Below are 25,082 nucleotides of genomic sequence, written 5' to 3'. Positions count from 1 at the left end.
TGGATTTTCGTAATAGACTGGTGCCTTGTATTCTTTCTCTCTTGTGTTGTTGCTTTTTATTGTAATTTATTATATAGTGTTCAAATATTTGTGACTCGAATTGACTCGAGCTAAATACTTGACTCGACTCCACTCGACTCGACCACACTGTGACTCGACTCAACTCGACTCGACCTTGTTGACCTAATGACTCGACTCGACTCGAGTCACTTCTTTAAAATGACTCGACTCGACTCGAGTCACAAAAATCAGTGACTCGTTACAACTCTGCCTCCTAGGCATGATAAGGTTCTCAGTGCCTACGAAATCATATATAATTTTGAAGCTGAAAACCTAAGAAATTTGAAAATGCCAAAACCTAAAAATACTGCAAGTAAAACTTGCATGATCCCCTGGCATCCTGTTAGTTTGTATACGTGTACAGCGCCTGAGTTGCGTCATTACGGCGCCCTGGCCAGAGCGCAGAGGTGTTGCGATTTTTTTGAGCATGTTCAAAGACCTTTGCGCTCATCGGAGACCATTAAGACCCTCCGGCGCCCATCAGGCGACCTATGTAGTTGTCGCTGCGATCTACCGGCAGTAGTTGTTGTTGCGCCTCAGCTATTTTTCAAGGCCACAGTGAGAGCGCATATAGGATCGCAAACAGTGTGACAGGGCCTTTACTTCGTGAAAACAAAAATTTGCAGTTTCGCAGCTTTATCGGTTTCACAAACTAACACTCATCCTTTTTCTCTTATTTCTTGTTTATTCAAACGGGCGAAAAACAGCAGATTTAATAAATTCAATTCATCAAGTGTCTACAACGAGAAACCCAACTAAAAAACACTCTGTCGTTTTGACGCAAAGTGTTGTTTTAGAATAATTCAAATCACTCATGTACTTTTTAAGTTACGGAATTTTAAACACAACCAATGTTTTAAAGTTCTGTTCAAGGACAACAAAAAGGTAAGCGTTCTTCAGAAAACGAAAAAAAAACACGTCTAGGGATGTGTGCGAATTGTTTTCGTTTTGCTGAAAGAATGCACACTAGATGCATCTGATGAAGTAGTTGTAGCTTCGAAAGCTTATGCACACTTTCACTCTAGTTTTTCATTCAGAGTGCCAACTTACTTTTATATATTTAATTTTGCCTGACTGACACGACTTTCCACCACTTTTTCTTTAACAAAGTTAATATGTAAATTTTCTAAGGACTTAAGTTGGGAAACTTTAATGACAAATTTCTCGATTTAGGAAAATAAAAAAACTTTCCGAGGCCCGACGAATTGGAAACTGAAAAAACCTGTCACTCCTTCACATTTTTTCAGACTCCCATTCTGTATAGTTTAAGTATCAGCTGTTGTTCAACGGAGCCCGCAAGCTCAGCAACAAAGTCCGATATAATTATGTGAGCATAGAGACCCCACGCGCCAGCCAACCGGAGTCCACTTCACAAATTGCAACGCCATTGCGAGCAGAAAATTCGGCCTAATGTTGATTGGTAAATTTGCTGTTATGTTTTTGTAATACAACATTTGGTTACCAAAGATCCAACAGAAGGCGGCCACTGAATGGTCGGAATCTTTTGGTCAAAACGCAGTCTTGTTTTGCAATCACCAAAATCTGCTAGCGTTATCATAGACACTTGCTTAGTAAGCGGCTATCCCTTCAACCATATTCTGTAGGCCTACATCATTGGAAAGCTTATTAAATGTCCTTTTCAATGAGCCCAAATCCCAGCTTTCAAAATTTGTCCAAGCGGCTGGTTTTGTGCTGGAGTGTCAAAAATAAAGCCCCAAATCATGGCCAAAATATTATAGTGTTCACGTGATGACTTTGTAACTATAAAAAACTTTCTGAGAATAAATCGTTCAACATATGGCTGTGACCAGTGTGTGAACGAGGAAACACAAGCGTGTTTCGATAATGAATTTTTGGTATCACTACTATTGTCTCAAGCAAACCAGAAACTGTATAAGAATATGCTGGGTTAAAAAAGAGAAAGGAAATTGAAACTTCTGACGTCCAGGAAATGAAATTGATTCCGAAAAAAATTGGATCAAGGTTGATGTTTAAATTGACTGCAGGCAATACATTTGTGCACTCTAGCAATTTTTATAAAAAATGCAAGTTATCATTATTTAATTAAGAGCCAACATTGAAGTTCACGACGTCGCACCCCAAACTTATATCAAGGTGTTTGTAAAGTGGGACAGAACAAAATTAGGATGGGAGACAATTCTCTTTAATGGCTCATTTCTGTATAGACCATGATATTTTTCGTCATATACCAACGGACAACAGACAGGCGACCCAAATGTGTTTTTATTAATGCATACAAAGCATCTTTTGCATGTTATTTTTGCCCACATAAAACAGTTTACGTCACCACTTTTACAAAAAACCCATTCAAGGGATACACATGCAGTGCGGAACAGACTATAGTTAGCTAAAAGTTAACATTATTTGACCACAATCTGTAAATAAATGAAGCATGGTATATAAAGCTAACACACGGGAGTTTAGATTATTTAGAAATATGTATATAACTTTGGCCAAACTTTGGGGTAGGGTGGGATCGGGTGGGGTGTGATGGGGCAACGTGGGAAATGCAGGGTGTAATTAGGTTCAACAACAAGATTAAGATTGCAAGACATTGTTATTGTTTCTCGTGCTATCAAACATCCAATAGGGGCAATTTGAAATGCACAAACCCGTGCTCTAGAAGTTCGAGCTCACCCTTGGAGTGCGTTTAGAAATATACCATTCACGCAATAGCGCCTTTAACTTTATTGGATCTGCTGATCGAAATGGAAACTAAGTATTCTGACATTTCCATTTAAGGCGCGAAGAGTGAGTTGGTTATAATGCATGCCAAGTGTTTGTCGCTTTCATTTCTCTTTTCTTATTTCATATTGCTCTTCCCAAGACGAGTTATAATCTGGCTGTAAATGTAGAGCATGTACATATAGACTTCTGAACCGGCCTGTAAAGACATCGTCCTTAAAGAAAGATGAATGGGACAATGAGACATAGCGAAGGACTGACACCTGATGAGAGGCAGCTTTTCCGTGATGCGGAAACTCATAGGCAAACCTACGACGACATAATCCGTCAGTTTGCCACAATCATCGCTCCTATCGGAATTCTACTGAACTCTATTTTTCTCTTCATATTAATTCGAGTGAAGTCCATGCGCACAATCATAAACATCTATCTGTCGAATTTAGCAGTGGCTGACGCTGCCTTTCTGATCATATTCATGTCAACAACATGGGTTGCCGAATACACACACATAGCTTCAGGTGCTTCTCTAGTTGTAAACATAGCTTCTTCAACGATGCAGATTGCTTCGTATGGCTTCGTGACTGTCATAGCAGTCGAAAGATTCTCCGCCGTACGTCAACCGCTAACCCAGAGAGCGCGAGCGACCAAATCACGAGCAGCCAAGGTATCAGCAGGCGTCTGGGTTGTGGCACTTGTCACTGGCGTTTTGGGCGGACTTGCGTTTGATACCAATTATGCCAGGAGTGTGGTTTTCTCTCAAGTAGGTGCTGTCATCCTTTTAGTGATTTACCTGGCAATGTTTACTATTACTATTTCCTCGTATATTTTCATCGTTATCAAATTGTGCCAAAGTGACCGAGAGCGTCAAGCAGGCCAAACACGTCGAGTTTACCCCGTCGTACGCATGCTGGTCATCAACACTGCTGTTTTTTTCGTTCTCAATTCAACGGACATTGCCGTTACTGTCATTGACATCAAACTCCATTTCTCCATGCTCTCAGCCGCAAAAGCTGCCGATATGTACTGGACCTTTGTCGACGTAGCCTTATGCGTAGTAATTTTTCGCCTCATCAACAGCTCCATCAATACTCTGGTGTACAGCGTGACGAACAGTCAGTATCGAGCGGCGTTCTTGGAGGCTTTCCCCCCACTGGCAAAGCTCCTTCGACAGTGCCGCCGCTGCCGTCTATCGCAGCAGACGGAGCAGATAGAACTCCGAGTGATTCCACCAGTGAAGGCCGCTCAAGAATCACCGGCCCAAGCGCACTGAACATCGACGCCAATCCAGACTTTTAGTCAAGTCGATCACAAGTCAAGTCCAAAGTCAGACACAAGTAAGACCACAAATATCAAGGATGGAGACTATCCAACCTGGTTCCTCCAATCAGAGTGTTTGAGAGAAAAACTCTGACTTTCCGCCTGTTCTCATCCATTCACTGTTGCTAATACCTAGATGTACCGGTAGAACAAAATGATATTCCAATAGCTTTTTCCCACGTGCACGGTGCTGCATCTCTTTGGAATTCCTAACCAGTTTTCCTGAGTATTTACTCTTCTTTTTATTTTTCTCGTGTAGCCCTGAACCCGGCTATAAGTCCTGTTCAGGGAAAATATTCATACAAATCACGAATCATAGTTAAATTGCAATAGTTTATTTCGTGATTTTGATCGAAGGAATTTAATTTTGGCTGACTAATGTGAGGATTTTGTGAGGTCTTGACTAAAAGTCACACATCGATGAAATATCCTGTGACGGTAACTGGATTGAAAATTCTCCTTAAAGGGTCCATTTTGTGTTTTTTGTTTTTAAATTAAATCCCTAAAATGCATGTTTGCGTCCAATTTAACCACGTTATTTCAATTTTCAACATAATACATGTACCATTTTCAAGGGTATTTTGGTTTATATTCTGATGCAAATTTCCCTCAAACGTATCAGCATAAGTGTGATGTCATTGCAGGCAGCTCAGAAGCATCCACATTACACTAATTTCAGCATCAAAACTTGTCAGAATTTGGATATCTTGTTGTCGTAAATTTTCTTTTCTTTTCTCTGTCGTCCCTTTACAACACAAATCAATCGTTGCTTTGTAAGTACATGGTAGTAAGCCAGTGAGGAAACTGTTCTGAAATCAATCTTTACAATGAACCATTCTGTTGCCCGACCTGTTCCAATGTGTTATCGTACCCTCGCTTTTCACCCTCACCCCACTACCCTCGATCCTACCCTACCCTATACCTTACCTGACCGGTTCCAATGTGTCCTTTATCGTACCCTCGCTTTTCACCCTCAACCCACTACCCTCGATCCTACCCTACCCCACACCTTGCCAGACCTGTTCCAATGTGTCCTTTATCCTACCCTCTCTTTCCACCTCACCCCACTACCCTCAATCCTACCCTACCCTATACCTTACTTGACCTGTTCCAATGTGTCCTTTATCCTACCCTCTCTTTCCACCTCACCCACACTACCCTCAATCTTACCCTACCCCACACCTTGCCAGACCTGTTCCAATGTGTCCTTTATCCTACCCTCTCTTTCCACCTCACCCCACTACCCTCAATCCTACCCTACCCTATACCTTACCTGACCTGTTCCAATGTGTCCTTTATCCTACCCTCTCTTCCCACCTCACCCACACTACCCTCAATCTTACCCTACCCCACACCTTGCCAGACCTGTTCCAATGTGTCCTTTATCCTACCCTCTCTTTCCACCTCACCCCACTACCCTCAATCCTACCCTACCCTATACCTTACCTGACCTGTTCCAATGTGTCCTTTATCCCACCCTCTCTCCCACCCTCACCTCACTACCCTCAATCTTACCCTACCCCTTGCCAGACCTGTTCCAATGTGTCCTTTATCTATATAAAGTGAGAATTTGTGTATAATAATGGATACATTTTGTTCTTCATTTTAACTGTAGCATAGTTTTTGTTTTCAGTGTATTGTATTTTATACCTACATGTACTTCTATATAAATAATGAATGCTTATGAGTGCAATGGTAAGAATAAGGTACTAGGTGCAGATGAATGTTCGATGCCACGATGCGAAGCCAAGTGAAATGGAACATTCGTCCATCACCGAAAGAAATTATGCTTTTCATTGCACGAATGTGAAACATTCATTATTTGTTTTATATAGCACCTGAATTAATCCTCGTCATCTGATTGGTTGACTTGTGAACTGGTACTTACATCAACGTTCTATTTCTTAGACGAACTGGCGGTCCTTTCTATATATCCGATTTATTTCAAACTGCTCGACAAGTTCAGAACTAGCCAGCACATTCAATTTATTTCGGTCTAATACTTTTCAACAACAAAGGTCATATCAAATTAATGTATTTTAAAAACTGTTTTCGACAAGTTCAGAACTACCATATTCAAATTCGTCTAATCATAAAGTTCCGATATTTCTTTGGAGAAGTCCCTCCGGACATCTGGTGGTGCGATGCCAGAGAGTATGTACAGGCTGTCCGAGTTTGTAGGCTTAAGGCAGCCGGTTATACATCTACAACTTGCGTTTAACGCAGAATCTAGCTTCTTGGCATGTGTCGATCGTTCCCACACTGGCCAAGCATACTCTGCTGTTGAAAAGCAGAGGGCGAGTGCTGTGGGTCGTAGTGTAGTAGGGCATGCTCCCCATGTGGAGCTGGTGAGCTTGCTGAGGATGCTGTTGCGGGCGCTGATTTTCGCTTTGGTTTTCTCAATCTGGGCCTTTTAGGTTAGGCTTCTGTCTAATGTAACTCTGAGGTAAACTGGATTAGTTGTGTGCTGTAGCTGCGTATCAGACCATGTGACTTTGAGTTGTCTGTTTGCTTTTTTGTTCTTAAGATGGAAAGCAGACACTTGTGTTTTTGATAGATTTGCTCTAAGCATGTTCTCTTCGTAGTAGCCACATAGTGCAAAGAGGGCATTGGATAGCACGTTCTCCACCTCTTTGAAGTCTTTACTTTGAGTGGTAATGCACAGGTCGTATGCATAGATAAAGCGCCTGGTATGGCCATCTCTCGGTTGGTCGTTGGTGTATCTATTGTACTGAAGACCGCAGTATAATAAATACACAACAACCGGCAGTAATGAAACCATGTAATGGAAGTTCTATTCACTGTGCAATAGAACTTTAATCTTTGTGGTGCGGCCGCGCCGTGCGTTGGGACGAAACATTCAATGACATGTGATCAACGATCCAGCAATCAGATGACGGGGATTTATTCAGGTGTTGTAAAATAATTAATGTCCACTGGGAAATCAATGTTCGTGTAATTTTTAAACATGCATGACAATAAATATATCATGAAAGTTGAATCTTGAATCTTGACTAAAAACAACCGGGAAAATCTATTCCACCTGCATTTAAGGGCAAGTTCGCGCAAGGACTATAGTTAACCATTGGTCGACTAATGCTTGCCCGAACTCTGTCTTGTCGACGATGGTTAACTACGCTAGTCGACTATTTGGAACCAACCTACTGGGGTTGGTTGCTTCGCTTGTAACCATAGCCGCGCACGTTCATAACGCACAGCAGGGAGCCAGGATCCAGACTTTTTGCAATGACATTTTGACCAGCGTTCGACTAGAGACGTTCGCACTTTGCTATTACTAGTGCGCAGGCGTAAGGTACATCACAAATCAACCACTAGTCGGCTAATGGTCCTTGCCCGAACTTGGCCCAAGCTTCAGTATTGTTAATTTTTGTCTAGCATTTTAGTTTAAAACCTGTCAACTTTGTTTTTAACCCTAAAAGGGAAGGGGGCGCCCCCAACTTTTTTTCTGCGATACTTTTGCATTTTTTTTTAAAATTTTTTTCGCGATCCGAGCTGTCCTGACTTTTTAGCCTCTAGTCTTGCTCATCTTTTAATACCAAAAACATACCAGCGAACATTTTTTTTTTCCCGGCGCTATGCGCCGTGAAAACTGAATTTGCATATACGCAGTTTACACAAAGCAAAATTTCCATTTGTGCATATGAATAATTATTTTGCCATAATTCCAAAACCTTTTGACCTACATGTATAGTCATGACATTTATTGGGTATGTTTATATTAATTTGTTCTATGCACGTACCGAGTTTCATTACTGTTCGTCACTTGATGGTTGAGATCTGAGGGAGGGGTGGGGTAGGCGGAAACCATTCGGTGGCAGCTAACACACCAGTCATTTCGAATTGTTCGCGTCATGTTAAGCTAATGTGCGCATTTTCAAAATGAAGCAAACAGGAGAAATGGACCAGGTGTGGTTTCTGCCACCAAACGCTTAACGTATCCCACCCTGTGCTTAGCAGTGTTTGTAAACCCTGCTCTAACGTTTTATATACTATTTGTGTACCTGCGAACAAAGAGGTCTACAGGATGAGTGAGCGTTAACGCTTGTGGACATACACAAGTCCACCCTAGGTTTCCTTCTTTCTAGAAAACAGGCTTGGAGACAATTTTTGTTAGATTTATCCGTCGCAAATTGAAGAGGAACACTTTATTAAGGACATTACCAGACATAAAATGGTTCAGACTAGGTTTTGTTCCGGAGGGCAATGGCCAAAATATGAATTCACTTGATGACTTTGTACCTCTCTGAGAGTAAATGTATTCAACATGTGACTGTGACTAGCGTATACGAACGAGGAAACCCAATCGTGTTTCGATAATAAACTTGGTATCGCTACTATTGTCTCAATCAAACAAAAAAATGTTTAAGAATATCCCGGGGGAAATGAGTAAGCAAATTGAAACTTCTGACGTTCAGGAAATTAAAGGATCTAGTAAAATGGATCAGGGATGAGTTTTAAATTGACTGCAGATAACATAATGTTTGGGTAGTCGAGCATTCAAGCAAATGTTTCATCGTTGAAATCAAAAAGGATTTCATGACACCGCATGCAAAACGTACCGGTATTGCAAGGTGTTTGTAAACTGTGACAGAAAAAAACCCAATAGGTGGTTTAGATCTAATAGACCATGTTACCAGTGACGTCACACCAACGGGCAACAGACAGACAAACCAAACATTTAAGATTTCCATGTTATGTTTATACCACATTTAGTAGTTTGTCACGAATTTGGCACCAATCACACTCCAAGAGAAACACAAACAGTGCAGAAGGGTACAGTTTGATGAAAGTTGACATCACGTGACCACAACATCCTATTAGTAAACAAATTGCAATGGTGTGGACAATAAAGCTAACACTTTAGGTTTTGGATCAATTACATATTGTGTGTGCTTAACGCTTGCCAAGATGTACCGGCACATGTTGACAAGTGAACAAAAAATGTCCATACAGTGCAGGTAGTGAAGACGGTGTGGACTGAAGCCTGCCGCACACGAGAGCTAATTGTTGAGGGAAAAATCAGTCCAGGTCGTTTGCTCAGCAAGTACTTCAGGAAATGTCACCGTGTGCGGTTAAATTTTGCTTCGTTGTATGACTCGCGATGCCGTGAGGCAAATATCTGTCCTATTTGATGTTTTTTCCAGTCGCCTCACGATGTGAACAACTCACCACTAGTGGGCAACCCGAGCTACGTACTGAGCCTAAACAATTTAGTTAGCCAATCAAACCACATAGTCTGATCACGTGATTTCAATATGGCGGTCCCCAACGAAAGTGTCAGCGACGGTGTCAGCCACTGTATTATTTTAGAGGACAAACTGGTTGATTTGTGGCCAGATTATTCACGTTCGCCGGTCGCATGATTTCAAAAGCGGCGACAACCGCAAACAGGCTTTAGAAGAAATTGAAAACCAATATCTTGAAATCACGTGAAGGAAGTATGTGCTTTCATTGGCTAATTATTTGTTTGGCTTAGCTTGATATTTTCTGATCTACGTGCTGAGCAAACGGCAACAAACGACTTTTTGCTCAGCAGATAGCTCTTGTGTGCGGCAGGCTTTAGCCACGTTCACACACACAGACTTACCTTACATACCTACTGTGGACACTCATTTGTATTCGTGAAGAAATAACTCACTTTACTCGCACTGAGAAAACTCTTTTAACGGTTCGTACTTCCTTTTGGTTTTGTACACGTTTTCTAATCGAGGTCTTCCTCAATTTGGTTCCTGTCCTCGATTCACCGATGATGTTGCACGGGTGTGTCCTCGATTTACACCATAAACAAACTCAAACATACAGAAGGAATACGCGATCGCAATATAAGAACAACATTTGTCAACTTTGTCTGGGTTTTGTGAGAGCAGGTTACATTGGAGTCTCTCTGGTTTTTTTTAACCAAATAAGGAGATACATGTACGGTCTTACCTATTCGCTTCAGTTTGGTGAGAGGATATCCAATTCTTGCCATGAATGGGTAGAAGATACGATCCACGAAGGGAATCATGACAAGAATGATTGCGATATTGAAGAGGTTGATGGCAGCCACGGGGATAGTGAAACCGTTGTAGACCAGACGCATACGCTCCCCTTGCAGCAAATAGGTCGTTGACTCCTGGAAACAATTCAACACAATGATAATATTAATAATAATAATAAGTACCCTGGATTGGACATTTGGGAGACATCCCCATAGACTTGTGCACAAAATTTTTCAAACTTCAATGTGCCCTATCCCAATATTCCCTTGTCCTTTTTCCACGAATTTCGGTATGTTTACTAATTAGACCACGAGCAACAAATATAATCTAATTGCGACTGTAAAAATTTGCCCCTAAAGGGGGGCTGTGACATTAGGGAGACATGAAACTGTCTACCTAATGACCGATGTCTCCCTATTATTGAAAAAATAACGATAATGTGTCTCCCTAATGGTACATTTAGTATTATCTTCAAGCAAACTTGAATCCTCGATCCTGATTGGTCGATCCATGGCAACAAGCCGTGCTACATATAATCATACCGCACGGCCACGATCCATACCGCACTCCGCGTATTGCGCTATTCTAAGCCTACGTGACGCGATTAGTGCTGCACAATTCATTGTGAATTCAAAAGTTGCACGTAGGTTACAGCATGCGTGTTCCAACTTTACTGTGCGTCAAAGTGTGCTTGAAGATAAATTCGTTATCACGCTCGCAGAACACGGAAAATGTAGTACGTTTGTGTCCCACATACCACTCGGCCTTCGGCCTCGTGGTATGTGAGACACAGACGCACTACATTATTCTGTGTTCCACTCGCGCTCGGGCTGGGCCATCCTCATTGGGCCAATGAAAAATTCCAAAGACATTCTCAGCAACCTGGGGAGTATACAGCTCAAAGTTGCCGTTTCGGTGTAAAGCAATTAAAATCAATCACAATAACCATCTCTGCCCTCACAGGTACCCATTTAAACCTGGGTAGGAATAAGCAATGACAAAGTGCCTTGCCCAAGGGCACACACACCATAGTCACAGGCTGGGCCAGCCCCAATAACTCCATGAAATACAGTTCAAAATAAGCCAGTTCGGTATGCCAAGTGCGTATGTGCACATCAAGATTTGACGATTTTCCTTTTGGGATAAAGAATTGTCGTATGGGTGATTTTAGGTGTTTTGCATATCTTACATGTGCTCAATTGACCTATCGCGGTAGAATAGTGTTAAAATCGCGTCAACGCAGCTTGTGAAATATTGTCCAATTACATGATATACAAATGAACGCGGAATGCACAAAATCTGAGGCAAACAAAATTTAGTACAAAAACTCCATAGGGTTGTCCAAGGAGCGTGGCTAACTCTCAAACGGTGATAGGTCAATTAGCATGAACGCAGCACACAAGGACGTATTGGTCCAAAGTTTCAAGACTAGATTTCATGAATCTTATTAAAAGCGCCCTCTATTCCCGAGAGGCTACACTGCAACTGTCAGGAATTAGGACCAGTGCACTAGGAGAACAAATACATTTAAACTTGAGGCAAGACTTACTCACCTGGTAGTACACAGTCCAATAAAAGATGATGACGATAAAAACTGGTATTATTCTTCCCAAGGACCTGACTTCGTCCACTTTGACGTCTGGGAAGTGACCACCGAAGCTGTGCTTGGCGCGATCCAGCCAGGTTGTCATCTCACCTTTCCTGGCGTTAGGCTTCCTGATTCTTGATAGAGCCTCCCAGATGATTTTGGCAACAGTTGTGAACACGCTCCCTTGAAAGCAAATAAAATACTGCAAGTGAGACTAGCACAATCCCCCTGGCATGCTGGCAGTTTTTATAAAGTCAGTGTCCCTAAAAACCAAAATGGGATGATTTTTACTGATTTAACGATAGTGACTTTGACCTTTGATCTGTTGGCCCCAATAGCAATAGGCTTGATAAAACTACCAGTCTAGGTACCTGTACATACCAAGTTTCAACCCAATTGGACCCATAGTTCTGAAGATGACGGGCTTCAAAAGATGCATGTACAGCGGTAGGTGCTTACTTGGTTCTTGGTTGGTTCTTCTCCTAAGGACTTCCACAAGGGACTACAACTAGGAGGCCAGAAACACCGGGGCAAACCCCTTCTCTTAGCGATAAGTGTTACTGGGTTATTTACGTGAGTTAGGCCTTTTACAACACATGGGACCACCGGCTTAACGTCCCATCCGAAGGACGATGCAATAATGGTTAAGTGCCTTGCTTAAGGGCACAAGTGTCCAGACCCAGGCTCGATCCAATGCCACTGTTGCCTTTGAAACACCTGAGCATGAGCCCGGTGCTCTTAACTGCTAGGCCATGACACTCTGTTTCATCCCCTTTCTTAACTTGCTTCCTCCGGGAGCAATGGAAAAGAAAACAGGGCAATATATCTCTTTCACTACGGAATTTAATCTACCGATTTTTTCCCGTTTGGACGTAATAAATCGCTGGAAATTCCGCCGTTTGTCGATGTGGACGCCGCCATCTTTAAATGTATCTCTGTAAACAAACCGCTCACAATAACCTGCAGCAGACCCCGGCGAGACGGAGAGCCGCTGGCAGCGGCTCAAACTAGGGTCAGAGGTTATACGATATACATTATGTACATAATTTGGGATACCCTGTTTATTTACAGCGACGTCACCGAGCCGCTGCCAGTGGCTTGCCGTAGCGAAAGAGATATAATAGCCCCAATTTTTTTTTTAATACTTGGCAAACATCCGAGGCATTTGGAATTGCTGGCTAAACATGTAACCTGACCAAAAAGAGGTCTTGGATTATACATGTACTAGTCTAAGTGTGCTAAAGTACAAAAGGCAATCAGATTGATTTTTGTGTCCAAAGTGCCGGTGTAGCATGAATTTAGGTTTTATGAAATACGGACTAATTGGTGGTATTGCGCATGCTCATGCATAGATAATTAGGAGAGGGACCGGTCACATGAGAGGGTTTTCATACAAGTCCGATTTTCATATATCACAGGGCACGATGAAAATGTGTACCAATGCTTTGGATAGAAGTGTAAAAAAGAAAAAAAATATTGGAAAAAAAACCTTGAACGAAAACAAAGGCTGTTTTGGCCGGATGCCGAAACAGCCAATTAACAAAACTTGCTGACCTTCAGGTGGCCTCATGCGGTACCACTTTCGGCCAATCAGAAGCATGATGATTGCCAGGACAATGGACACGGCCGGGACAGCAAATCCAACATCAAATCCGATTTGCTGCTGTACGTAGACCACAACAGAGAAGGAGACCGCCGAACCCACGTTGATGAACCAGTAGAACCTTCACATGAAAAAATTCCAAAATTGACAATTACATGTACAAAGCAAGGTACGTGTAAAACCAAACTGCAAACTTGAACTCTACTAGAACTCAACTCGTCAAACCCCGAACGGCATGTTTTGTTGGAATCTGTCAGGATGGGTACAGTACCCCTAAACTGACAGTCTTTTACATTGGGTTGGCCATGGCACACCTCCAGAATCAAGGTCATACATGTATGTGTGTGCAGTTTCCCATATGGTGTAGGAATTTGCCAGGATGGGGTGTGGTTTTTAGTAAATCATGCGAGGGAGTTAGGGTCAATAAGCTGCAAACACAGAAACCTCAGCAGGAAATGACATGGTTGTGTTCATAAATATTGGAAATCTGTATAGGGTACAGTACATTTCAAAATTGACGATTCCGCAAACAATTTTTTTAGGAAGACATGAATTCCATTTCAATCGCGATGTGCAATTGTGCAAGGTAGTTGGTTTTACATGTACATGCATACATGTATGGTTCACTATGAATGATGTGATTTTGAATTTGATTTTGCAAAAGTTTAGCAAAAGAGCCGTTTTCAAGGTTAAAGGTTAAGCCACATTCACACAGGCTGACTCGAGTCAATGAAATGTTGCTGAGGGGGGGATCGCCAAACCTCCTCAGCGAGTCTGTTACCTTCCCAGCACTGAATAATGCCGGTACCAATTTAACGCTTAGGTTGGGAGGAGTAATTGAGGTAAAGCACCTTACTCAAGGGCACAACACACATGGCCACGGCGGGACTCAAACCCACAAGCTCGCGATCATGAATCCTGTGCTCCACTGCTAGACCACACAGTGCATACATGTATAGCATGCGGCTAACTACTACGACATGTATTTGTTAGGGGGTCTACCCGATTTTCACCAATACCTATGTTCCCCAATACCAATGTTTCCCGAAATCCTCAGGATTAGGGGTAGGGTTAGGGTTATATGATAAGGATTTCGGGGAACATCGGTATTGGGGAACATCGGTAAGGGGGAACATAGGTATGCACCCATTGGTTAGCGGCAGTTAGTGGCATTAAATGAACCCATCAAAATGGTAAATTTCCACGTCACAATCTCACCAATTGAAGAAAGATTTGACTGGTTCCTCTCCAAGATCATCCAACTGTTGAGCTCCGAACGGGCCCACGTTGGATTTGATGCCGCCTGTACCGATGGCAATGACGGCTAGACTGAAGAGGAAGAAGCCTCGCTGTTGGCCCTCAGTCAGCCCTAGGTGGGGGCCATACTGGGTAAAATCCATGGAGATGATGGGCAACATGGTTGTACCTTGATAAAAAAAAAACAGAGAAAAGACACAAAAAAATATTTTTCAAATTGCTGTTTTTCTAACAATACAAAAGTTATTTTAAGATGGAATTTTTTTGCGCCGGGGTGATATAAATCAAATTAGGTTTTGCCCTTCACCAACGTTTAAACACTGTATACTCAGTGTGTTACCTCCTGAGTGAAAGTTGGAAAAAATCACTCGGGTGGGACTCGAACCCACGACCTCCTGCTTTCTAGTGTAGATGTCTTACCACTCGACCACTGAGCTAACGGGATCGGTTGGCCGGTTCGAATCTGATGTACATAGCAGCGGGTACCGCATAAACTATTTTAAGATGGAATTTTTTGCGCCGGGGTGATATAAATCAAATTAGGTTTTGCCCTTCACCGACGTTTAAACACTGTATACTCAGTGTGTTACCTCCCGAGTGAAAGTTGGCAAAAATCACTCGGGTGGGACTCGAACCCACGACCTCCTGCTTTCTAGTGCAGATGTCTTACCACTCGACCACTGAGCTAACGGGATCGGTTGGCCGGTTCGAATCTGATGTACATAGCAGCGGGTACCGCATAAACTATTTTAAGATGGAATTTTTTGCGCCGGGGTGATACGAACCGGCCAACCGATCCCGTTAGCTCAGTGGTCGAGTGGTAAGACATCTGCACTAGAAAGCAGGAGGTCGTGGGTTCGAGTCCCACCCGAGTGATTTTTTCCAACTTTCACTCAGGAGGTAACACACTGAGTATACAGTGTTTAAACGTCGGTGAAGGGCAAAACCTAATTTGATTTATATCACCCCGGCGCAAAAAATTCTTATGTGTAACAAAAGTTATGTGTACCTTGTACACTTTTGAATCAGACATCAAATGAAAGTCTCCGTATGGTTTAGCTATGGAATTGCTTTACAAAATTTGAATAATTGCAGTTGGGCAATTAAAGCATCACGAAAGAACATGCAATGTCCGTGACAGAGCTTTAAAGAGCTTACACCCTTTTAAACTTGACAATGTTCTTTTTCAATCGTATACATCTATCATTTAGTAATGGTCAAGGAAAAAATGCACAAGAAGTTTTGAATCATTTCTCAGAATCAAAATTAGATATCACGGTTCATTGATATTGATAAAATGCATGTTCTTGTAGTATGGTTCCCTGACCCCACTTAAATTGAAAGGGAGCAATTTCTCATTGGGGAATTGTAAGGTCAGGCTGTACTCGCTCATAGGTGTGTAATCGATTGCAAACAAAATTCAGACTAACTACATGTTGTAAATATGGTAAATTGGGGGCAGTATTTGAAATAAGTAGTAGTTAAAATTGGTACCTATGCAATAAATGAGGCCTGCTCCAAGGATAGCATTGTATTTTCCTGATACGGAGTCAGCAATCCAGCCACCAATGACCGGCACAAAATAAGACGTTCCTGTGAAGATGAAGGAAATGGTGGTCGCATCGGCACTCGAGAATTTCAGCTCGTTGGTGCAGTAGAGCACCAGGTTTCCAGCAATGCTGTAGTAGGTCAGCCGCTCGCACAGCTCTAAGACCAATATGCATAGAACCACGCCCAGACGATCGCGCTGGATGCCGAACAATTGTTTAGCAGGGCCGGGTAGTCAATCTCCACACTTGATGTTGTCTCGTTTGGTACGCTTGCATTCTTCATTGGAGTTTTCAAACTCTCGTCAATTTCTTGGTAAACGTTTGACATTTTGGTGCGTGTGGCTGGCGTTGACGCGCACACACTTCGAGACAGCGTTTGTCTTATTCAGTGCAGCGTAAGCTTAAACTCAAGACATCGGTAAAGAACTTAACAGCAAATCTGTAATATACAAACAAACAAACAAAATGTAAATTAGTTTCAAAGTCATTACATCACGTTTAAATGGGGACGCCTCTATAGTCCGAAGTACCATTGGTCCAAAGTATCATTGGTCCGAAGTCCCATTGGTCTGTTGCTCTATAGATCTACATACATTGTATGTTCCATTGGTATAAACGTCCCATTGGTCCGATGTCCCATTGGTCCTATATACCGGTAAGTCCCATTGGTCCGACGCCCCATAGGGTTAGGGTTAGGGTCAGTCAACCAGAACCAGTGGAACTATACACAGTATTATGTTTCGTAGGACCAATGTGACGTCGGACCAATGGGACTTCGGACCAATGGGACTTCGGACCAATGGGATTTCGGACCAATGGGACTTTGGACAAATGGGACTTGGACAAATGGGACGTCGGACCAATGGGACTTCGGACCAATGGGACTTCGGACCAATGGGACTTCGGACCAATGGGACTTCGGACTATCGAGACGTAACCATTTAAATTGGGGCTGAAAATTCATTTAGTCTTCCCAGTTCGCAAACAAATGTCAAAGAACCAGTTTTCAAAACTCCAACAATAATGTGACAGCAAACTTTCACTTTTTCAAACTTTCACAGCTATTTTTTTCTGGGAAATGATCAAAGCAAGATACAAGCATTTATCTAGTAAAACAACAGTAGAGACAAACATAGGAAAAGCTGGCAAGTGCTGTATTAAAACCCTAACTCCCTAGGCCTTTTCGCTAGGATGTAGCCTCAATCCTGCAAAATCCTCCAATTGGCCTCATGAAAAAATAGCATAGCCTCAATCCTGCAAATTCCTCCGCTATTTCTTGAATACATGTATGGTGCATGGAGGGGTGACCACTGCCTGAATCCTGCAAAATCCTCCGGCTATGACTGTCAATAGGCTGAGGCAGAGGCAGTGACATCCTGGAGCAGTGAGGAGGATGTCAAGTATAATCAAGGGCTAAATTTATGCACGGCTGAGCATAAACAACACAAGGTCCGGCCCAAGACCTTGACACAGTGCGTACTCCGAAATCAGCAACCCACTTTTGCCATGTAACCTCAATCCTGCAAGTTCCTCCAATTTGCAAAAAGGATTTTGGAGGATTCAGGGCGGTTAGGGGTAATTACTAATCCTTCTTCACAATAAGAAATATAAGCATGACAAAATGACCAAAAAAAAAATGAACTTTAGACAAAAATGAGCAGGTACCCGTATGTACAGAATCACTTCAGAAGAGAAACATACAACAAATGTTAACAAAATGGCAGTTGGAAACTTGTACATGTAGTGACTGGGGCTGTGTGCACACGACAAACAAGATTGCATGACAAGTGACTGCATCATGTGATACATGTACAATGTACGTATTAAGCTTCAGTCACATGAAGATAACCAGGAAGTAAACAATAGTCAATTCCCAATTTAACCACAAGCGCCAGGCCTTGAAAACAAAGACGATTTCAGTGAATAACTTGTCAGTTCAAAGTGCATGCACCCATGTGGTTTACTTCACTCAGAGGAAACAACAAGGCATTAAAAAGCACTCAAACGGACAAGTTTAAAGGGAATTTAAACAACATTTGCTTTTGCTGCAATCTTCAGAAATAAATGGATTTGGAGGATTAGTATGCTAAAGAAAATAAACTGGCTTGTTTCACAGTTTGGGTTCGGAGATGCTGGAAAATCTAAGGAAACCAATCATGTTCTTGTAGTCTTGTTCCCTGACCCCCCTTAAGATGAGACATTGCAATTTAGAGACTTTGGGGGATTGTAAGGTCATAGAATTAATATATCAGGCTTGTACCCCTTCACAGATGTGTAATCAATGCAAAGAAAGTGAAGTGCAGAATCACTAAATATGAAAATTAGGAGCAGGCTTTGGAAAAAAAGCCAGTTTTCTTTAATGCTGGTCGGCCAACCAGCATTGGAAAAATACACGTTTTCTTGAAAATGTCAGCACACCATGCAGGAACCATGATTTTACAGGATGCTTGAGACTGTTATTCACTAACAGTCCAGTTAGATATTTCCTTGTAATTTGATCATTTTGTCAATCCAGGATTCCAGGATGGATGGCTCTGCCTCAACATATTGACACTTTTTTGACAGTGATTGCCGGAGGATTTTGCAGGATTGAGGCAGTGGTCACCCCCCCCCCCCCCCCCCCAGGGACCACATTCAAGAAATAACGGATGATTTGGGAGGGTTGAGTCTGTATGCTATTTTTACACGCGGAGGCAGTCCAAGGATTTTGTCCGAGGATTGAGGTTACATCCTAGCAAAAATGCCGAGGGGGAAATAGAAACTGCCAGAAAATGCTATAAACCATTTTTACTGAAAAGACTAACGGTAGGGCAATTCTTCAGAAATTGAAACTAAATTAATTTTTTGGGGAACCTTTTTATGTGATGTAAATTACAAATGATTTTTGTTCACTATAGTGTTGCTACTAAGAAAAGACGCACATTTCTTAATAGCATGCTTCATAAGTTGGTCTTTCTGTACATAAATAAGCATACATTTAAATACAAAATGCCACACACACACACGTGACCCATCAAAATGTCACACACATGACGGCAGAACAATTTCCATTAAGTAAAACCAGAGGGTGTACATTGTAGATCGCAAAAGACTAGTCTCAAGTGCTCCAAAACTAGTATGGGTGTGTGTGTCCTTAGACTTTTGGAGGAAAGTGGGAATTTTCGATATGAATCCAATAACAGTTTTACGTCTGATGTCACACATGTGACCAAACTTTGATGACCCATCCTAATATTTTGACACAATCTGTGAAAAGTAGAAACTATATCTTGGGTCTACAGGGAATAAAAAAGTACTAACCTGATGAATCAGTGAAAGTAATATGTCAGATGTAGTTTACAAGGAGTAAACCTTCAAAAACCGGGATGAGCCCAATTTTATGTCAAACAGTGACCAAAAAATGGCCCAGTAACAGAATATTAGGCCTAACATTTAAATAGCAGTTATTCTTGTGTAAAAAGCAGCCTACAGCTTGTTCCTTGCCACATCCATTATTATTAATCATTTCTGGTAATGAAACGAAGGATTCCTCAAAAGCGCCCTAGGCACTGTAGCTCGCAAGCCTGAAGAAACCTGTGGAGAGAAGACAATGAGAAGAAGTTACAGTTTGAGAGGTGGGAGGAAAAGCCCAGAAGAGTATTCTGGGGAAAACCCACGGAATCAGGCAGGGACTGAAAACCCAATCCACTTATTGGCCCAGGCGGGATTCGAACCCGGGTCACAGCGGTGGAAGGCGAGGAAAGTGCCACTACGCCAACCTGACTCCCCCTGTTAGCATTCCTTCCCACGCTTGTTTTAGGATCACCGCATCTGAAGTTATCCCGTCTGTAAGACTTTACTGCGTTGGAATTATGGCCCTGTGAAGTCTCCGTTTTTCTCCATGCTCGTTGTTCAACAATGCTCGCGGCCTGATATCCCTTGTGTAATACAGGGTTTAGTGTTTGGGTAAATCTTCACTACTCTCTCTGGTGTGACCTTGCTTTCACTTATTTGTAATCACTTATTGCCTCAGTAGCTTCACTGAGCGTGTTTTAAAGCTGTAAGTTTGCCCCATGACAGTCCTTTCAAAGCAGCCTTGAAGCTAACTCTAGCGAGTGGAGCGTTGAACTATGGTACCCTTGTACGGAGGGTACCGTAGTTCAATGCTCCACTCAGTAGAGCTACCTTGAAGCATACAAATTACAATGTATCAATGCTTTTCTTAGTCCAGGTAGGAACTTTCTTGACAATCAGTTTCACTTGCTTCAGTTTCTGTTTGTAAGATGAACAATCTCTTGATAATCTGATAATCCCAATTAAACCAGCTTTCCTGTGAGCTGTATACATATGCATTATTATTAACCTACATGTATTTCTGTGACTTCACACTATTGTTAAAAGTGTAAATTATTTTCACGAATCTACGCTGTTGTGAATAGCCTCTGCAAACAACTCCACATGGCACTTACTAGATTTGTTTTTAAGTTTTCAGTCCATTTTAATGATAAGAAAAAGAACTGTTAATGGTACTCAAAAATGTATGAATTTTGTTGTGTTTTTTTTCGAAAGAATTTGACGTGTACCTGATTTTAATAAATACCCTACTATCTTAGTTCTTTCATTTTTACACAAAATGTTCTCGATTGATTTTTAATTTGCCATGCTGATATTTTAAATTTAATATACGGTGGCAATTACAAATTTTAACCTGAAGTGCAGCGTAAAATATTCCTCTTTTTAATTTAATCAATATTTCGTCTGTTATTGAATTACTGGCCTGTGCAAAAAAAATCATTATCAAAATGACAATCATAAATAGATTGGACGAATAACTAACGAAATCAAATGAAACTTACCCAATCATAGGACTCAGAATATACTCCCAAGTAATGTATATTTTTCCAAACAAAATTATTTCCTTTGTTGAGTGAGATGGTCATATTCCGATGCGTAGCCTAATCCGTAAATATCAAGGTGAACAATGTGGTTCTCGATTGAATGGGCAATGATATGGTTCCAAAGAGCTCTATGCACAAGCTTGTTGCTAGCCTTGGTCAAGGCGCTAGTTGTTATTTATCCGGCTGTAACGCGGTAAACGATATCTTCGCTAGCGCTATGCATGCAGTCATATGTCTATGCATGCAGTGCATTAAAAATACAGCGCGAACAGCGACCTCATGCGGCCACTATTTTCATGCAAATCAGTTGGACCCAATCTAGCGCCTTGGTTCAATACTCCATGTGAGGTTTTGGGGGTGGTGCTCATTACGTTAATAGCCTTAGCTGACCTTAAATGTCGTTTTCCTATTGGTCGAACGTTGCGTGGAAACTTGCATAGTGAAACGTGGCACCGTACATACACGTACACGTTGTGTGTCTCTGCACACGGCACCAATCCACAAAAACTGTGGTTCCTGTCACGTCCGCAAAAGGCGAATAGCTGCAAATAATTTGCTGACGTCCGGATTTACCAAGGTGTGATAGGACACTCCACATATTAGCCCCGCCTACACTTATCTGTATTCGCATATGAGGTCGTGCGCTAGAAATCCAGCGCAAAATAAAGAAAAACATAAGCTTTTGCCGACGATTGAACCAAGGCGCTAGATTGGGTCCAACTGATTTGCATAGAAATGGTGGCCGTGTGAGGTCGCTGTTCGCGCTGTACTTAGCACTGCATGCATAGCGCTACTAAAATCCTGGGGAGAACCCTGTAGGGAGGATATCGTTTACCGCGCTACGGCCGGGATGAATAACAACTAGCGCCTTGACCAAGGCTAGCTTGTTGCTTGCCAACTTTTTCTCTTGTGGTTGGTAAAAACTCCTCTGATCGATCCCGTAAAAGACAGCATCAAAGTAGTTTCCAGTTTAATCCCCTAGCTGTAACATACAAGCGCAAACTCCATTTGGCTTTAAGGAAAGACAGTGTGTTCGCACTAAGCATGTGTGGGTGTAGCCCGACTGCGTCTGGCCGTACAGTACTATCGCAAGCTCTGTAGTACGGCCAGACGCTGAATGCTTCCAAAAAGACTGAATTTTTTTGGCCGCTGATGTAGCGATTTTGCTACATCTTTTGATCGAGATTATCTTTTCATCCAGGCCAAAAATTTCCACAGTTAAGGTTCTTAGTCGTAGAGCAACTCATACCTTTTCGAAAAAACGTTCTTTCGTCTCAATATTTTCATCCATCTGGCCAAAAGACGACTTTCAGTCATCATCTTCCACAAATATCGTCCCGAAAATGCTCCCCCATGCGTTTTCAAAATGGCGGCCGCGCTGTAACTCATGAATATGCATAAACAGTCTGTGACGTATGACCTCGTGTTTTTTTGACGTGCGTGCGGCGGCGCCGTACGTACATGTACGTACATGTACATTACTTGTAGACAACAGCCCAGTACGTGCATGCACACCGCCGCGCGGACTTACGTGTACACGTACGTACGGCGCCGCCGCACGCACGTCCAAAAACACGAGGTCATACGTCACAGACTGTTTATGCATATTCATGAGTTACAGCGCGGCCGCCATTTTGAAATCGCATGGGGGAGCATTTTCGGGACGATATTTGTGGAAGATGATGACTGAAAGTCGTCTTTTGGCCAGATGGATGAAAATATTGAGACCAAAGAACATTTTTTCGAAAAGGTATGAGTTGCTCTACAACTAAGAACCTTAACTGTGGAAATTTTTGTCCTGGATGAAAAGATAATCTCGATCAAAAGATGTAGCAAAATCGCTACATCAGCGGCCAAAAAAATTCAGTCTTTTTGGAAGCATTCAGCGTCTGGCCGTACTACAGAGCTTGCGATAGTACTGTACGGCCAGACGCAGTCGGGCTAGTGTGGGTGCATGTGTGACTTTCCATGAGGACAAATGTATTGTGCATATATAGCCCAGGTTGGACGAAGTCTTCATTGCAATACGACTAACGTCCAGGACAAGACTTTTCTACATGAAACCATCCCAACATTTTTACCAGAGTTTTGTATGTTTTACCTCGTTATAGAAGCTTATTTCACGCCTACATACTCTATGTATCCTTATCTATTGGCCACTTGGTTCAGGAATTCCATATGCGATGCTGACTGACGTTAATCAGGAAAATAAACTCCAAAGCAACGTTAAACTTGTTCGTGTTTGTAGTCTCTTTTCATCAGTTTATTCACAGAGTCGTACGTCATGTACAATGTACATGATATGTACAAATGTACGTGCGTACGATCCGAAAGCGCGCACGCACGCTAGCGCCCTCATTTGTTTAGTTTTGGTTGAACCGTGACGTCACTCCAGCCAACCGATGTCACGAAAACGCTCAACCAATGACCAAAGCCGAAGTGTGTTTCTGGTAACTGGCGCGAAAACACACTCGGTCATTGGATTAGCGACCGCGCCTTCAAGTAAGTGCGCGTGCGTATGAGGGTGGTTACTAAGCAAATCGCGCGTGCGCACTGCATATTCATGCCGCATAGTCTGTCCCTCGGACCAGATGTGATATGAGCGTCGAGAATAATTGTCCGGTCTAGGGAACCAGACTACACGCTGCACAGACGTTCATGGTATGATGTACGACTAGAATAGACTCGGCGGTGAGAAACTGATGAAAAGAGACTAAACACGTACAAGTTTAACGATGCTTTCGAGTTTATTTTCCTGATTGACGTCAGTCAGCATCGCATATGGAATTCCTGAACCTAGCGTACTAACAGATAAGGACACATAGAATGTACGACGTAAAAATTAGCTTCTCCAACAAGGTAAAAATATTGAAATTATTGGTAAGAAATGTTTTCGTTCGGTTGTGAGCACATGTATACTCAGGACTCCCTCCGTAACGTAGGGAGGAAAGGGAGTCCACCAGGGCTATGTGCATATAGTACTAATAATAGTAGTAGAACACCTGATGTGCACCCATCCGAGTTTGACATGTTTTTGTACATGGTGGAAGTGTGGCCTTTATTTACGGAGGTAGTCCAGTAAATTGGCCACATTTATGGGGCTAGACACTAGTGGACAGTGCGCTCAATTAATTTTTTTTTTAAAGGTGAAAACCGGAGGTAGGATTGCCCGGTTCCGCAAATAAAATGGAAATGGTCTGTGGCGCCAGGCAGCAAAACTTACTTTGATGGAAAGGTACTCATCCAGGGATCTGGAATTTATTCAGTCACTTCACACTCCGTTTTGGGACACAATTGCAGAATACCCCGTCACTCGATCTACATGTATATGCACCTCGTAGCCGGCTACGGAGTCACGGTTGATTGCCCAGGCTCAATAAACCTTCTTTAGCGCTAGCCCCGTAATAATGCGTCGATCATGCTCCACTGCACTCCCACTCCGTATCCCATGTATCCACGTAGCCAGCAATTGGGTATTTGGTTTGGACTGGTTTCAGCAACTCCCATTACTTTTGTGTTGCTTCGTTCTCAAGCATTATAAGGGCTCTGCAATTTTGGGCAGCCATTTTGAAAGAAAACTTCTAAGGTAGCAGACCAGTAAATAAACTTCCATAGACCCCAATGGTAAATTCTCCCACTTCAAAAATTCGGGAAAAATACTCACAACTCTCCAAGGTGTTCGAGACACACATCAAATTAAAGCTTATTTCATCATCTTTCATTTTCTTTTCAATTTTCGGGGGGGTCAACTGATGACTTTTAGGAGAAATTTCCATCTGAAGATGAACACCCCTGAAAATAGTCCTGAAGCCCATCGCCATTTTGAAAAACGATGCCTACACTCCATTGCAAAGTAGAGCGCTTTTAGGGTCCAAATTACATCAAAATTACACAGAACTGCAAGCTCCAAGTCCTGTGCACGGTTTCCACCCATATTTTTTACAAAGTTCATGGCCCACAGCATGCTCAAATACCGAAGATTTTGAGGGCATGCAAATCGTGATTTGGCCGGCGCAGGCAATTTCGGACCGATTTACTGGTCTGCACCCTCTAACGAGCTTTTCTCAGAGCAGATGAATAAAGACTAAAGTTCCGAATTCCGCAAACATTTGCCAGTTTCCC

At 42.3% G+C, this 25,082-nt stretch overlaps 1 pseudogene; it reads right to left on the bottom strand.

Annotated features, from left to right (window-relative positions):
• LOC119731159 overlaps positions 1-25,082 on the bottom strand; it is a 31,953-nt pseudogene extending 6,871 nt beyond the window's left edge.

Source organism: Patiria miniata, unplaced genomic scaffold (assembly GCF_015706575.1).
Source record: "Patiria miniata isolate m_02_andy unplaced genomic scaffold, ASM1570657v1 HiC_scaffold_23, whole genome shotgun sequence".
NCBI lineage: Eukaryota > Metazoa > Echinodermata > Asteroidea > Valvatida > Asterinidae > Patiria > Patiria miniata.
This window is presented reverse-complemented; position numbering and strand designations above follow the sequence as displayed.